The sequence below is a fragment of the Schistocerca gregaria genome, unplaced genomic scaffold, assembly GCF_023897955.1.
Source record: "Schistocerca gregaria isolate iqSchGreg1 unplaced genomic scaffold, iqSchGreg1.2 ptg000043l, whole genome shotgun sequence".
Classification (NCBI taxonomy): domain Eukaryota; kingdom Metazoa; phylum Arthropoda; class Insecta; order Orthoptera; family Acrididae; genus Schistocerca; species Schistocerca gregaria.
In genome coordinates, this window is record NW_026061702.1 from 10,491,652 (window position 1) to 10,495,787 (window position 4,136).

Below are 4,136 nucleotides of genomic sequence, written 5' to 3' on the forward strand. Positions count from 1 at the left end.
CAACTAAAATTTGAATTGTACTACTTCTTACTGGCTATTACTTCAACTTAGAAGTTTCTTCTGTGTTCTACTATGGTTCTTTTAGTGTCTATGCATACCGCAGCACGCGACATAGTTTTGCAGACGATAAATGTAACCGTCTCAGAGAGAAATGCGGCCAATGTGACGTTCAGGCTTTAAGTTGATTCGATAACAAATGACGAAAACGGACGGATTTCTCAGGTTTTTACAACATATGAACACTTTTCACATTCTCCCGTGCAACGCGGCTGCTAGTCCTCCTTTCATGCAAAATCTTAAGGTACTAGGTCATATCCAAGCCACCAAAGCCGGCTACAAAGTGAATAATCGATAATTAAAACTTGAATTGTACTACTTCTTACTGGCTATTACTTCAACTTAGAAGTTTCTTCTGTGTTCTACTATGGTGCATTTAGTGTCTCCGCATACCGCAGCACGCGACATAACTTTGCAGACGATAAATGTAACCGTCTCAGAGAGAAAAGAGGCCAATGTGACGATCTGGCTATAAGTCGATTCGATAACAAATGACGAAAACGGGCGGATTTCTCAGGTTTTTACTACATATGAACACTTTTCACATTCTCCCGTGCAACGCGGCTGCTAGTCCTCCTTTCGAGCAAAATCTTAACATCCTAGGTCATATCCAAGCCACCAAAGCCGGCTAAAAAGTGAATAATCGATAATTAAAACTTGAATTGTACTACTTCTTACTGGCTATTACTTCAGCTTAGAAGCTTCTTCTGAGTTCTACTATGGTGCTTTTAGTGTCTTCGCATACCGCAGCACGCGACATAGCTTTGCAGACGATAAATGTAACCGTCTCAGAGAGAAAAGCGGCCAATATGACGATCTGGCTTTAAGTCGATTCGATAACAAATGACGAAAACGGACGGATTTGTCAGGTTTTTACTACAAATGAACACTTTTCACATTCTCCCATGCAACGCGGCTGCTAGTCCTCCTTTTATGCAAAATCTTAAGATCCTAGGTCACGTCCAATCCACCGAAGCAGGCTAAAACGTGAATAATCGGCAATTAAAATTTGAATTGTACTACTTCTTACTGGCTATTACTTCAACTTAGAAGCTTCTTCTGTGTTCTATGGTGCTTTTAGTGTCTCCGCATACCGCAGCACGCGACATAGCTTTGCAGACGATAAATGTAACCGTCTCAGAGAGAAATGCGGCCAATGTGACGATCTGGCTTTAAGTCGATTCGATAACAAATGACGAAAACGGACGGATTTCTCAGGTTTTTACTACATATGAACACTTTTCACATTCTCCCGTGCAACGCGGTGCTAGTCCTCCTTTCATGCAAAATCTTAAGGTTCCACCTCATGTCCAAGCCACCAAATCCGGCTAAAAAGTGAATAATCTATAACTAAAACTCGAATTGTACTACATCTTACTGTCTATTACTTCAACTTAGAAGCTTCTTCTGTGTTCTACTATGGTGCTTTTAGTGTCTCCGCATACCGCAGCACGCGAAATAGCTTTGCAGACGATAAATGTAACCGTCTCAGAGAGGAAAGCGGCCAAAGTGACGATCTGGCTTTAAGTCGATTCGATAACAAATGACGAAAACGGACGGATTTCTCAGGTTTTTACTACAAATGAACATTTTTCACATTCTCCCATGCAACGCGGCTGCTAGTCCTCCTTTTATGCAAAATCTTAAGGTCCTAGGTCATGTCCAAGCCACCAAAGCCGTCTAAAAAGTGAATAATCGACAACTAAAACTTGAATTGTACAACTTCTTAATGGCTATTACTTCAACTTAGAAGCTTCTTCTGTGTTCTACTATGGTGCTTTTAGTGTCTCCGCTTACCGCAGCACGCGACACAGCTTTGCAGACGATAAATGTAACCGTCTCAGAGAGAAGAGCGGCCACTGTGACGATCTGGCTTTAAATCGATTCGATAACAAATGACGATAAACGACGGATTTCTCAGGTTTTTACGACATATGAACTCTTTTTACATTCTCCCGTGCAACGCGGCTGCTAGTCCTCCTTTCATGCAAAATCTTAAGTTCCTAGGTCACGTCCAAGCCACCGAAGCAGGCTAAAAAGTGAATAATCGACAACTAAAATTTGAATTGTACTACTTCTTACTGGCTATTACTTCAACTTAGAAGCTTCTTTTGTATTCTATGGTGCTTTTAGTGTCTCCGCATTCCGCAGCACGCGACATAGTTTTGCAGACGATAAATGTAACCGTTTCAGAGAGAAGAGCGGCCAATGTGACGATCTGGCTTTAAGTCGATTCGATAACAAATGACGAAAACGGACGGATTTCTCAGGTTTTTACTACAAATGAACACTTTTCACATTCTCCCATGCAACGCGGCTGCTAGTCCTCCTTTTATGCAAAATCTTAAGGTCCTAGGTCATGTCCAAGCCACCAAAGCCGGCTACAAAGTGAATAATCGATAATTAAAACTTGAATTGTACTACTTCTTACTGGCTATTACTTCAACTTAGAAGTTTCTTCTGTGTTCTACTATGGTGCTTTTAGTGTCTCCGCATACCGCAGCACGCGACATAACTTTGCAGACGATAAATGTAACCGTCTCAGAGAGAAAAGAGGCCAATGTGACGATCTGGCTATAAGTCGATTCGATAACAAATGACAAAACCGGACGGATTTCTCAGGTTTTTACTACAAATGAACACTTTTCACATTCTGCCGTGCAACGCGGCTGCTAGTCCTCCTTTCATGCAAAATATTAAGGTTCCACCTCATGTCCAAGTCACCAAATCCGGCTAAAAAGTGAATATTCAATAACTAAAACTTGAATTGTACTACACCTTACTGTCTATTACTTCAACTTAGAAGCTTCTTCTGTGTTCTACTATGGTGCTTTTAGTGTCTCCGCATACCGCAGCACGCGACATAGCTTTGCAGACGATAAATGTAACCGTCTAAGAGAGAAAAGCGGCCAATATGACGATGTGGCTTTAAGTCGATTCGATAACAAATAATGAAAACGGACGGATTTGTCAGGTTTTTACTACATATGAACACTTTTCACATTCTCCCGTGCAACGCGGCTGCTAGTCCTCCTTTCGTGCAAAATCTTAATGTCCTAGGTCATATCCAAGCCACCAAAGCCGGCTAAAAAGTGAATAATCGATAATTAAAACTTGAATTGTACTACTTCTTAATGGCTATTACTTCAACGTAGAAGCTTCTTCTGTGTTCTACTATGGTGCTTTTAGTGTCTCCGCATACCGCAGCACGCGACATAGCTTTGCAGACGATAAATGTAACCGTCTCAGAGAGAAAAGCGGCCAATCTGACGATCTGGTTTCAAGTCGATTCGATAACAAATGACGATAAACGACGGATATCTCAGGTTTTTACGACATATGAACACTTTTCACATTCTCCCGTGCAACGCGGCTGCTAGTCCTCCTTTCGTGCAAAATCTTAATGTCCTAGGTCATATCCAAGCCACCAAAGCCGGCTAAAAAGTGAATAATCGATAATTAAAACTTGAATTGTACTACTTCTTACTGGCTATTACTTCAACTTAGAAGTTTCTTCTGTGGTCTACTATGGTGCTTTTAGTGTCTCCGCATACCGCAGCACGCGACATAGCTTTGCAGACGATAAATGTAACCGTCTCAGAGAGAAAAGAGGCCAATGTGACGATCTGGCTATAAGTCGATTCGATAACAAATGACGAAAACGGGCGGATTTCTCAGGTTTTTACTACATATGAACACTTTTCACATTCTCCCGTGCAACGCGGCTGCTAGTCCTCCTTTCGAGCAAAATCTTAATGTCCTAGGTCATATCCAAGCCACCAAAGCCGGCTAAAAAGTGAATAATCGATAATTAAAACTTGAATTGTACTAATTCTTACTGGCTATTACTTCAGCTTAGAAGCTTCTTCTGAGTTCTACTATGGTGCTTTTAGTGTCTTCGCATACCGCAGCACGCGACATAGCTTTGCAGACGATAAATGTAACCGTCTCAGAGAGAAAAGCGGCCAATATGACGATCTGGCTTTAAGTCGATTCGATAACAAATGACGAAAACGGACGGATTTCTCAGGTTTTTACTACAAATGAACACTTTTCACATTCTCCCATGCAACGCGGCT